Raw genomic sequence first — 14,052 nt, 5'->3', positions numbered from 1 at the left:
TTGAGGTTGAACCTCCCTTGGTTTTAATTCATTGCTCTTCCTTGAGGGAAGCTTTGCGCAAACATACATTTTAAAGGGCACTTTAGGCTGCAGTCCTGAACACACTAGGACGAAAGCCCTACCCAACACAGTGCGACTTACTTCTGAGTATACATGTTGTTTTGATTGAGCTGTTAAAGAGGAAGCTCAGGGCCTCCAGAAAAGAGAGTACCATAACTTAGAAAATTTAAACTTTCTAAAAAATCCACGAAATGATGGAAATCTGGAAGATGGAGAAGTAGTTATTTATCACTACTCCTATTAAAGGCTCTGTCCAGTATGTGCCACTGAAACTTGTTCTGCCAAATTCTATACTGCACTTGGTATTGTAATTGATGGGCTAGCTGGGGGAAGAATCTTGTTTTCGCCTGCAACAAAACACTGTGCTTTGAGTGCAGGGAAAATGAGATATGCCAACAGCTGAACTGGTTTTGTTAAGAAAAAATATCAGGATTCCCTGAAGGAAATGAGTAGCTGTGCAGTTGCTGCACAAAAGAGTATTGTCTGGAAATGCCCTTCGGGAAATATGTGTTTATTGATAGTGTGATTATTTCTAACTGGCTGGAGGGAAACATGGATTTTTATGGGTCTGGACTGTAGGCAAACTTGAAAGTTTTCCTCATCAAAATGACCTTTTTCAGCAGTCTTGCTACAAACCTAGGAATTGTGCCTATACTTTTCACTATAAAATTATATAACTGGTGATTTCAATACTTCAGATATTTTGCTGCCTTGTGTCAAATGAACACTTGTTTTCATTTTCTGCTTTATTTGCTTTTTAAAATGGCACTTTTCTTGCTGTCAGACCTATGTCTTACAATGGCATGCATGCCTTTTACCCAGTATAAGTAAATTAACTTTGTTATAAAGATTTATCATTTTTCATTCTGGGATTTTAAAAGTGCGTTAGTACTTTCACTGTTCTCAAACCTAGAAAAACAACACTTAAAAATGGCCACATACCAAAATGCTGAGATGTGCATGATAATTTTCTCTGTGCATATGTATCCTTCACTCATCCCTTTATATCAATTTAAACCTGAAACCCTCCAACTAATCACAGTTTCCCATTTCATCTGAACTGCAGAAACTGTGGTTACCAGGTTATGAACAAGCCAGGATCTTAAGACACTTCCAAACTTAGTTTCTGTGTTTCCTGGCTTGTTCCAAACCTCCTAACCAGGTTTTCCTGGGTTAGACAAAACAGGAAACTGTGATTAGTTGGACACATCCATGTCTAATTGCTGCAAAGGACAGAGAAAAGGGCAAGAGCCTTGTACATCTCTCAGCTCTAATAACCTGAATCACGCCAATTTATTGTCATTCTGTCACCTTCTGGTCACAATTATCCTGCTGATCAGAACCGTAAAACTGTCCAACTTCTAAATTTCAACTATGCTCATCAGCTTTTAAACCACTGGAAGAATCTCAAGCCAGAGTAAAATATTAGTAGAATTATATTAGTGCCAACTTGGCTAGAAACTAGTGCATGGTTGCATTGTGTAATATTTGTACATTTTAAGTATGGAGGACAAATTGAAAGCGTCATTTTCTTCTACAGTTCCTCTTGGCTCTGAGCTTTCCCCTTCAGTGCTGTGCCAGAAAACACACAAATGCTCCAATTACCACTCCATTGTGTCCCTTTGCCCTTACATGGGGCATATCCAGCCACATAACAAATACTATAAACTGTGCTTTCCGTGTTATAAAAACCTGCACTTCACCAAGCAACATGGAAACATTTCCCACAAATTGTTTCTGTTTCTCACGAGTGAAAGCAACAACTTGATAAACTTGAGAGAAAGTCTATGTGGATTATGTATTACAACCAGAGATGAATTATATTTTTAGAAATATTCAAATAAACCTAACCTGTAATTGCAACTCAAAGATTTACAAGTTATGTTTTCAGAAGGAAAACAGAGTAGGATCACTCTTTAGAAGATGGCATTCCTACTTTTTAACGTCAAAATTAACTGCTGAAAATGTAAGTCTTAGTTTTTCCCTTCTATTTTCTTTACAAGAGTCACTGTTAAAATAGGTTTCAAAAGCAATTTGACCCAAAATGTTTAGCTTACAGTCTGCTTGGGGCAAATTGACTAAAATGCTTCTGTTATTTATCCCCCTTGAGTAACTCTTGGTGTGAGGGTCTGAAAACCAAGTTCCTCCAATATTCATAATATGAATGATTTTAAAGTATAACGTACAGCCCAAAGTAGAGTTGCTGAGGAAGATTCTTCTAAGGCTGCAAGTGGAGTTAATACTTCACTATTTGGAAACAGGCAAATAATAGATGTCTGAATAGCTAAAACAAGGAACAGGGCAAGAGAACATAAGATGAGGGACATATTTGTAGTCTTTGATCAACTCAGCCTTAGCCCTCAGTGCTATGGAGTAAATCCAGAGAGTCCCCTCCATGAATGGAAGGGATTCCATTCATGGAAGGCACCCAGATCCATCAGAAGCTGCCTGCCTGGAGGAAGGAGTGGAGAAGGCAAATCTGCCAACTGCCCCTTTCCCTTGTAGCCCGCCATGCGTCTTCTCATTCTGTTCTGGAGAGTCCTCTGCCCTTCCAGAATGGACTTTGAAGGAGCACGAAAGGAGGAAACTGCAGAAACTGCTTCCCTGCAAGGGGAATTATGCTGAGTGCAGCCCTGTGCAATTAACCCAGAGGTTAAGTCCAAGGGCATTAAGAACGTAAGAATTTCCTTGCTGAGTGCGTCGAGTCCTGTGTTCGGTTTCCTACAATGTTTAGTTGTTCTTGCAAGCCAGATAGGACATGAAGGTGATGGGCTTCCCTACAACATGTGATTTTCAGAGGTACAGTGCCTCTGAACATGAATCTTCCATTTTGCTACCCTGGCTGGTAGCCATTCATAGACTTCTCCATGAAGCTGCCTAGTTCTCTCTCTTTTTGAAATTCATCCCAGAGGCAGCTACCCCCAAATCCTTTGGTAGTGACTTCTGCTCTAGTTACATATTGTAAACAGGACACACCAAGTTAGTGTGGATATCATTGCAGTTTCATTGAGTTCGGCCTGAGTGGCTGCTTCAGTACTGGGCACCGAACTGGCAGCATGATCTGCCATATTTTATGCTATAGCCCAATGGAGCATTTTACAGTACTTTTAATGTCTTGGTTACATGTACTGCATATTCATCTGCATGAAAGAGAAGGCATTAGGAAAAAACATTTCTTAAAAGTTTTACAAGTTCCTTTTATGTCCTCATTAAAGTATTAATTGCCATGAATGCACTGAAATATGTAGATCTAGACTAGAATGCTCTTTATTCTCTAGTAACATTATTGACCAGACCATTTAACTGCTTGAAGATATTTGCATTTTATGGTGGATCGCTGCAATGGCACTCAAATGTATTTTCCCTAGTAAATGAGATTATGCTTTTAGCATTTCAGAAAGAAAATAAATTAGTTTTAAAGCCTTTGGGAACTTCCCCCCTCCCCCTAAGTCTTCTTTGACAATCTAGTAAAAAGTAAAGATCCACACAGTGGAAAGAATCCTAAACCTGCATTATCTTCTCAGGCTGCAAAATTACTTTAGCCTACTAGTCCATTTGATAGTCTTTTTTGTTATGCTGTCTAGTAAAAATGCTATCTGAATGGTGCCAACTTCCTTAAGTTTTACTTGCTGGTGCCTGCAACTGGTTCACACTCAGATAATGCCTACACAAGAAATAACTATGGTGGATTTTATCAGTGGTTTTCTTAATTCGTACTCATAGCAAAGAGAAGCACCCAAAAGAAACAGTTGACGTTGGGCTTCACCTAGTTTATTATGGGTGCAGATCCCACATCTCCCACCTGGCCAAGAAATGCAAGATCTGAGAATGCGCTCTTTGGGCAAGCAGAGGTGGGAAGGCTGGCCAGAGGTATAGCACAGAGGTGTCCATCCCTTGTAATGGCCCTAAGTGTTGCCTCCACATGTTCAGAGGGAACAGCACTGTTACGTTCTGAGGTGGTGATCTCTCCACATGCGAATACTGTTCCCATAGTGGACTGAATTGAGCCCATATTGTGTCACAGTAGCACATTTTCAGTTTGGGTGAATGCCTTTTTAAAAATGGTGTTTCTTTAAATGCACTGTTTAAAAGAAAAAAGAAAAACACTGGTTATTACCTACGTAAACATTAAAAGCCTACGTTATCTCGTCCTCCGCCCTGCATTGGTTTTCTGTAAAAAATTAATGGAGACCCAAATAAATAAGGCTATGGCTACAATTCTGTGCACATTTGACTTTGGGAGTAAGCTGCACTGAATTGTATGAATTACGCCCATAGGAATATGCAAAGGATTGAGCTGCATGAATAATTTCCTGCTTTTAATATAAGACCTTATTACGATCCTGTTACGCTGCTTCTTATACCAATCGGTCTATATACAGGTATTTCAAAGTGTTTTAAGAACGTGTCACCTTGTTTCCATTTTAAAGCATTTGAGGGTTGGCTTTGTTTTTTCCAGGGATGGGACTGTCTTGATATAATGGCCTTAGCATACATCTGCATAAAGATTTTAAAAGCAGACAAATGCATTGGTTGCACTCTTGATGCTGGCAGGGTATTTGTGCCAGTTGGGGTGCTGCACCAACAATTGAATCAAGTATATGATAGTTACCTTGTTACATGGGTTGTTTCCCTCTGCCTTGATTTGCTTTGCCAAACTGTATTTTAAAGATCTGGTTGTTCGGTTCTTTTGCAACTTGTGTAGTTAAAAGTTTTCTCATGGCATGTACATTCGAAAATGGATAATGTTTTGTAGCCATACAGTTTATTAAAGTCAACCCTGCAGCAAAAACCTCATAAGAATAACTGGATCTCAGAAAAGCTCCACTTTGAGTTTAAAGTGTATCTGCTTTAAAATCCAAAATAAAATACGACACTTGGGTCTAAAAAAAATATCCAGGTCAGGGAGTTTCAGTTTGAATTGCTTCATCTTGCACTCAGTTCACTCACTTTAAGTTCCCTAGCAAGAATATTGTCTCTTGCTATTTCTGCTACCTACCTCTTGACTGCTTCTCACCCTCAATTTCTGATTTAAAGGAGCTACATTTACACTAACGAAACTCCTTCAAATCAGAGGTTTTTGTGCAAGTACAAACATGAAGTGTATTGAATCAGGGCATTTCCCAATAAACCATTATAAGAATTTACAGATTTACCTTTGCTGCATGTCATCTTGCCCTTATTTTCCCGCCCCTCCCTGTTTTTAAAATACCATTTAGAACTGGCTGTGGGATGTTCCTTCTGTCTGTGTGCCATTACTTGGAAGAGAAGGGCTATAGCAATGGATCCTCTCCCCCCCCCAAAAAAAAAATGAGTAAGAAGAAAGTGTTTACAGCAGTACTTTATTAAGTAAATTTTGTATGCTGCTGCCATATAGTTAAACAAATGTTTGTAATCATTACAATATTTTTTAGCCATCAACATTAGTTTAAATCTCCACCATCAAGCTAATAAAACCAGCATAATTTTGTGAATGACTATGAAACAATAGTTTTGAAGAAGAAGAAGAAAAGCATACTTCTTTTTCTAGATCAGGGCTGGGCAATCTGTGGCCCTTGAGATGATGTGTGACTACAACTCCCATAATCCCTGGCCATAGCCTATGCTGACTGACCAATGAGAGTTGGAGGGCCACAGGTTCCCCCAAGCATTGCTTTTGATGGTGTCTCTTGTGAAATATGCCTGCAGTATGTTAGAAAAGGTATTCCATTCCTGTGTGAGAGTGAAGGGGCAATGTCTCTTCCATCTGCAATGTTTATAAGCTCTTTTTTTAAGTGTTGCCCTTTATAAATTGGGTGTTAGAGGTCCCTTTTTAGTCTGTTAAAAAGCAGTTCAATTTATTTAACTAAACAATTAAAGGTTGCAGCCCTAGTTTTGACAGGTCTCTCATGAGATAAGAGCTTTTCTCTCCATGGGGTCTGAGATATGTAATTTAAATAAATCTGTAGAGTGTTCTTCATCTATGGTCCCTGGGCAGTTTACACCAAAATAAAAATGCATACTGAAAGAAAAAAAAAATCCAAACGTACAATAAATGCCACAGCTAAAAAGAGTTCAATTTAAAAATGTAAAAGCCGGGACAATTGTTATATTTATGTTGTTGTTGTTGTTTAGTCGTTTAGTCGTGTCCGGCTCTTCGTGACCCCATGGACCAGAGCACACCAGGCACTCCTGTCTTCCACTGCCTCCCGCAGTTTGGTCAAACACATGCTGGTAGCTTCGAGAACACCGTCTAACTATCTCATCCTCTGTCGTCCCCTTCTCCTTGTGCCCTCCATCTTTCCCAACATCAGGGTCTTTTCCAGGGAGTCTTCTCTTCTCATGAGGTGGCCAAAGTATTGGAGCCTCAGCTTCATGATCTGTCCTTCCATTGAGCACTCAGGGCTGATTTCCTTAAGAATGGATACGTTTGATCTTGTAGTCCATGGGACTCTCAAGAGTCTCCTCCCGCACCATAATTCAACAGCATCAATTCTTCGGCGATCAGCCTTCTTTATGGTCCAGCTCTCACTTCCATACATCACTACTGCCTTGTACCAAATAAGGGTAAGTGTGTTGGTGACAGGGGAACCGCCCTGGGGAGGAAATTTCACTAACAAAGTTACCAAGATTTTCCTCTGGCCATGGCACCTTACCTCAGATAGCTTGTCTCTCATTAGAAAAGGGAAAGGAGAGCTATTGTTTCTGGGTGGGAGAGTCTTCAAAAAGTATATTTGCTCAGACAGGCTGATCAGGGAGCAGGCGTTCTTTCAGTACCTTGTCCCAAGCCATGTAGGGGCTTTAATGCTAAGCACCAGCACTTTGAATTGTGCCTGACAACGGTTGCAAATTAAGGACTTTAATGACTGCTGAAATACTGTTCCAGCCACCAGTCCTAGTCAATAGCCTAGTAGCTGTATTTTGAACAATACAGATTGTTTGTCATATAATGGTAGTTACGCAGATCCACAACTGCACTTCAAATTCAGTTTGAGGACAGATAAGCTACTTTAAACAGAATACTTTTTCTGCACAGAAAGCACCTTCCATATAGGAAATTAATAGGAAAGCTGTGAGTCTCTCTGCAACAATCCTGCTGCTTCATCTTACATTATTTAACGCCAGAGTACAGTACTTGAAACCAGGGATTTTCTGCTGTTGAGTACATGATTTCTATCTCTTTAGCTGCCAACAGGAGTCTTCTGCTTTGTTTTAGAATCCTTGTAATCTCATTGAATTAGGATTAAGATGTGTAGTTCCAAAGCTTGTTTAAATCTAAGTACTCTTTCTTTAAAAGCTTGTTTTTGATTGGGGTATTCAAGGCCCATAAGTTTCCATTGTTTTGTTGTGCTAAAGTTTTGCAATGGTTTCTATGTGGACTCCATGATGCTCACGATTCTTTAAAAGTCCAAAATTAATAAAACATAAGGCAAAGCCCTTTTTTAAAAATTATATCCACAATATATTTCATACATTGACCACTGAATTGAAAGTTGGAAACTTATTTGAAAAGGAAATTATGCAATTCATGCAGATTTGTATTTAATTTAATTTGCATGGTTGCTTGGTTAAAAGGAGTGCTACTACAATTGATTCCACCTCCTCCCCCATGATTCATCATTACCTTAATTTTTTATTTTAAAAAACCAATAGACATACAATCATCAAAACACTTATTCTAGGATCCACTCCAGATTTTAGTGGCTAGATGGATTGCAACAATATTAGCCTAGCCACTATCAAATTTGGCAAAAGCAACACTGTTCCCTTTTGTTACCACAAACAAACTAACTGGCTTGGTATTACGTATTCTTTCAGATCCGAAACATACAATGTCGAAAAAGAGTAGAAAATACCTAAATGAATGGATTTGGACTAAGGGCTGTAGATTCAAACTAGGATGAAATTTATTTAGTTATAAATAACGAAGACACTATTTTTTTCCTGAAATTTGTGGAATATTTTTCCAGATAACTAGCATAGAAAAACTTCCTCTTTACATCAATTCCTTTGATCCAAAGGAAGTATTTTCAAGGTGACAGGGGGGAAACAAATTTTAACATCATTTATAATTCTTTTTTAGGTGCACTTAGTAGCTATTGTATTTTAAACTGTAGTGGAAAAGAAGAAAGCTACTGTGGAAAACATTTGCATCTCATTAGTATTACTGAATAGATTTGCCTTTTTGAGCACAAGAATCACTAGAATTTCCAAGCAATGGCCTGTGCATTGCAATTTGAGGGATTGGATCCTCCAGCTTCTATCACCTACTAAAGTCTCACTGCTGAAAATGGCTCCTTTAAATGTTATAGTTCTATGACTAAATATTATGCCCAGTGCTAAGTAATCTCAGGATCTATCCCCAGAGATCTCGCAAGTATTCATCATATGTCTTATTAACATTTTTTTTTTTTAAAAAAAATGGCTCTATTATTTATTGTACTTATTTCGTATTAGCAGTAGAAAAATCAAACGAAGTCTCAAGACACTATATTGTACATTATAAAATTACAGAAAAATATATTTTGCCAAAAATATGGAGCTAGAAAAAAGCACATTTGAAATAGCACAAATTTACATTTACATTGCTGGATCTGCCATTGTAAGGGTTTTGGTGTGGGGTTTTTTTGGGGGGGGAGGGAGTTGGGTAAATCATTGGTTCCAGATTAAGAAATTGATCTGCATTTTCCAGCACATTGTTTTACTGCATTAGACTTCTTCACCAGTTCATTTCAGAGCCAAGCAATTTACTTATTTGCTATGAAAGTGTATCCAATAAACTCAGTGTGAATTAGCTTTTCAAAATCAACAGGCCTGGGTTTTTCTTAAATATATCGTTCTCCGACCTTACTCCTTTCCCCCATGTTCTAGAATTTCAGTTTATAAGTGAGCTCTAATTTTGTGTTCACTTGAATTTCATGCTTTTTCTTTTGCAAAGGAAGACTGAAAAATATATCCCATAATATATCTATATCCCCAGGCCCGACCTATTGAGTAAAATATCCCATTGAAATATCACACAACTTGTAATAACAGTTTTGCCTTTGAAATGTAACAATTGCTTAAAGACTCGAACTTGCACAAACAAACTCCCAAGTATAAACCATCTAAGGATTGAACTCATTATGCTCCTTTTGGGAGTCCATAATGAGATGGGAGTGGAAGGTAGTCTGTAACTGCCTCCGCAAGGAATGTATCATCTAGAGTAAAATTTGTATGACCTCTGAAATTGTGCCTGAGCTCCTTCTCGTGTACACAAAGAATCCGGAAAGGGAATTTGTTGTTGCATAATAGTGTGATGTGAATAATCTAGTATCTCAGCCTGAGACCTTGAGGAAAGTACACTAATCTGTACAAACTATCTCAGCGCTGACCCAAACTTGTTTCCCATTGAGTTCTCTGGACATTATGGCTATCCCACATGTGGGAGACATTTTGGGTGCATTATGGGTATTGGAATTAAATGCCTTTGCAAAACCAAAATAACAGACATTTTCTATTTAGTTGTTTTCCTTTTTGCAGATTTGCCCCTTCTTCTTTTTACTCTATAGATACCGTATGTGTAGCATTCTACAGGCATGCTGGGTAAAATATACTATGCAAATGTGTACAGTGTCGCATGTTTTGCTATCTCTCTGCTTTTAGTGGCTTTCAAGGAAAACAAAAGTGTTGTTATTTTTGTGAGCCCAAAACATCAAACAGAAGAAAATGCAGACTGCATGCTTACAGTACCCTGATTTCTATGGATTTGTTTTATGGAATTTAGATGTATTAAACTGCATTAACAACATTTTTTCTACAATAAATCAAACAAAAACATCTAGTCTCTATGCTTACATGTCTTATCTCTGAGTGGTTAGACCTAACAAGCAGAAAACATTTTTAAAAGGTGGAGCTTGAGCATTTCCTTTATCATCATACATAATTACACGCTGCTCTAAAGCTTGGAACTTTTTCTTAAGTCGCGGGTTGCACTCCCTTGCAGACCACCTTACACATTCCAGAGGCAAAATGGATGGAACAATGTATGTGACCCAGACCTTTGTACAGTAGGCTATATTCCAGGCATGCAAAAGCTACTGATCTACACATATCACCATCCTCTATGCAGGCAAACAAGAACCATAATCGCAGTTCAAAGTCGTATGTCAAGCAGGTAAAAGTGGTCAAGGAGGGTTGTGGTAATGAATTTATGTAAAATAGAAAATGCAGAAATAAAATTTATTTCAAAAAAGGAGGGTTCTGATCTGGGGGAGCACTGTGCATTGTGCTTCAGAGTCCAGCTTGACTGACTGCACAGAGTGAGCATATCAGTGCCACATCTTTTAAAACACCCTTTTAGTGCCATGCTGAATTCCATCCCACCATTCTCCAGCAATTTAATGAGAAAACAAATGGTATTCAAATGAGAGATGTCAGATAACTTACCTTGGGTGTGTTACAGGTCTTTCAGTGGGTGGTGCGTTTTTTTTAATAAAGTACCTGTTTGTTTGACAAGTGAGTACCAGGTGATCATCGTCTAAGTTGTGTGCATTCCAGAAAAATCTGTGGACCAAGATTAAGGGGATATTAAATAGCATCTTGACAGAAGTGCCTTCTCTTCACTACTTCCATCCTAAACTGAAATCTTGCTTCAATTCAAACCCATCCCCTCTCATTACTCTCAATGCTGGATAGCTGCTCTGCCCAGGCAGGTAGGGTGAACAGTCTGCATGGATTCTTGCAGTTTCTGCCTACTGTCCTAGAGACTGCCTGGAAGCTGCACCATTGTCCACCCGTTGCTTGCATAGTTCCAGCTCAAGGTCCTGGGAGAAAAGAGCATGAGCACTATGCAGACAGTGGTTCTGTAGCCACTACAGCGGTACCTTGGTTGTCGAACTTTATCCGTTCTGGGAGTCCGTTCAATTCCCGGAACTGTTCAAAAATCAAGGTGCGGCTTCCGATTGGCTGCAGGAGCCTCCTGCACTCAATCGGAAGCCGCAGAAGCCATGCTGGTAGTTCAGCTTCCAAAAGATGTTTGCAAATTGGAACACTTCCAAGTTTGTGGCCTTCGGGAGCCGATTTGTTTGGGAGCCAAGCCGTTCGACAACCAAGGTACCACTGTATTGGATTTTGAGCACCAGCATGTCTGACTCCCCTTCTAACTCCAGGTTTGTGACCTTCCTGAAAATTCTCCTCCACTGTTTATGAAACTTAAGAGTCTAATCCTATTGAGGCTAAAGTAAGTCCCATTAAATGCAGTGGGACTTATGCCTAAGTACATTTGTATAGGACTGCAGCCCAGGTGACAGCATAGTTGGGCTCTCTGTCAGTTATACAGATCATTGGTCTATAGTGATATGATGCTTAGATCACTGTGGAGTGCTCTACATAGGGCTGCCTTTGAAGGGTACTTTAACTGGTCCAGAATACTGAAGCCAGGCTAATGGGGGCTGCATATAAGATGCACATGACCCTTTACTTGAAACGACTGTGCTGGCTTCTATTTTGTTGCCAGGCCAAATTCAATGTTTGAGCTTTAAAGTCCTTTAGGAAAGTGCCTGCTTACTGTCTCCTGTGTGCCCAACTTCCCCCCAGATATGCTTAGCTGGGACAAGAGCCCTGGAACTGCTTTTCAAAGGCGGTTCATCCTCCCCTTCATTATGTCTATTTCTTTTACATTGCAAAAATTGAAATGCAGTTTCTGTTTCTTTAGATTGTAAGCCTAAAGGCAGGGGCTGTCTTATCATTGTCACTTGTAAATTGCTCTGGGAGCCTATTTTTGGTTGAAGAGTGGGATAAAAATGCAATAAAAAAAAATTCTAATGGCCTTACGTAGGATGGTCACAACCTTCCTTTTTTTAGGAACACTTTTGATCCCTAAGTGGTTGCTTCCTTTTTGACATGATTCTAATTGCTACCATTAAATTGTTCTTGATAGCTGTTTGTACTTCTCCTCTCTCTCTCTCTCTCTCTGCTGTTTTGGCTTTTATGGCTGTTTTAGTGTATTTTTGTAATGGAAAATTGTTTTGAATTGTGGGTAAGCTATGTGAAATTATTTAACTTCTTAAAATATGTGCTCTACTGTTGAGCTCCAGAACTTCACATCTACATCACATTTAAGCTGGAAGAATAACGGATTACAGTTACAGTAAAAGACTTACTACCCACAAGTCTTGAGATGTGTTAGAATACAGGTTAACTGTAAATATTAACATTAATTTTAAGATTATCCTAGTGCTTTTGTATTCATGGGCCATGATGCAGGAAAGCAGGAGCACATTCATTAATTTTATCAAGCAAGTATATAGACTAAGATATGTACATTTTGACTTGTATGCTACTGAAAGAAAGAAAGAAAACGGAACAGTCAGCGAAGAAACATGGAATATATCTCCGGAGGCTATGTATGCCTGGTGGTACCAGTGTGGTGTAGTGCTGGAAGAGGACTTGGAAGACCGGGGTTCAAATCCCCATTCAGTCACAAAGCTCACTGGGTGCGACCTCGCCCTGGGTCCCTGTCTCTCAGTCTCAGTCTCGCTGTGAGGATAAAATTGGAAAAAAGGGAGAAGCATGAATGTCATCTTGAGCTCTCTGGAAGAAAGGTGAGATATAAATGTAATAAATAAATATGAAAGGTGCTAACCCAGCTATTGTGGACATTGCAGAGATACAACTATTGTAGGTAGCTGTGTTGATCCATTAGAGAGGAAAAACCACCAAAAAGCCACACACAGTACAGTCTGCAGCATTGTTACGACCAACTGACTTATGTCAGTAAGCTTTCAAGTAGCCAGAACTGTTCAACAGGCTGGATGTTAATACAAAACGGGTGGGGAAAAGGCTGGAGGTTTTTGTTGGCTTAGTATTTAATTATTACATATCTATTCTGTTCCCTCCTCCCAGAGGAACCCAGAGCGGACATTAGCAAAGTAGTAAAACAAACAATTTAAACAAAAACGTATTTAAAACATTTTAACACAGCTAAGTGCATTCCACACATTGGGTGCTACATGTATCTTGATGTTAGAGCCATGGCTGTTGGTACAGTATTACTTATTATTAATCTATGGAATTTATTTATTTTCCTATTAAATTTACATGCCGCCCTTCACCAGATGGTCACAAAGTGGCTTACAGTATAAAAAACTAAAAAAAACCACTTAATAAAAAACGAAACAACTAAAAATCAAAATTTAAAAAACCCACACAAAGTCACCCACCCCCTGGATGAGCAGCCGTCTTGAAAAGTAGCAAAACCTGATGTTACCGGCTTGATGCCCTGAGAAACTTTCATTGATTCCGACTCCCACCATTTCAGATTAGATTTTGTTAAGAGGTGCGGACATGACCAAAAGTAAAACGACGACGCATAAGAAATATAAACCACAAAGCATCACAGCCGGGAAGGACAAAAGGCCCAAAGGAGCAGAACAACAGAATAGCAGAGATTCCATTTACAAATATGCAAAAATACTGTAATTCTCTACCCGCGAGAGCCACCGTTGTTGAGAACAGAGGCTCTATGCAGTGTCTTAAGCGAGCCAGGCATGTGCCTATCTATGCAGGGACACTGGAGACACATGCTGTGCCTCCATATTCCAAGAAACCCCAAACTCCTTCGAGCTCTGCCGATTCTTTTAGCCCACGAGGTGCCTTTATAAGGAGGGCAATTTGCCAAACCCTAAGGTAACGGAAGAAAAAGATCCCGAAACACCATACAATTCCTATTATTTATTTATTCGAGCCATTTTGACTGAAGTTTCGAGACATTAAAGGAGCCGAAGAGCCAGCGAGCCACCCCTCCCTTCCAGAGGACGAAAAGAAGGCAACGCGTTAGTGCCTACGCCCGCCATTCTCCCCAACTGCCTCCGAGCCAAAGAGCAGCAACGCAGCCCGGCGCCTCGCACGAGTGGAACCCCTTCTCAGCCAATCACAAAGCGGGGACGGAGCGGAGCAGGCAGTCTTTGAACTCCCACCGTTCGACGAAGCCCTTGGAGGGTGACGAGCGCTCCCCGCCCACTAGGGTCGACC

Source organism: Podarcis bocagei (genome assembly GCF_964188305.1).
Source record: "Podarcis bocagei genome assembly, chromosome: 1".
NCBI lineage: Eukaryota > Metazoa > Chordata > Lepidosauria > Squamata > Lacertidae > Podarcis > Podarcis bocagei.
Note: the sequence above shows the minus strand (reverse complement) of the source record.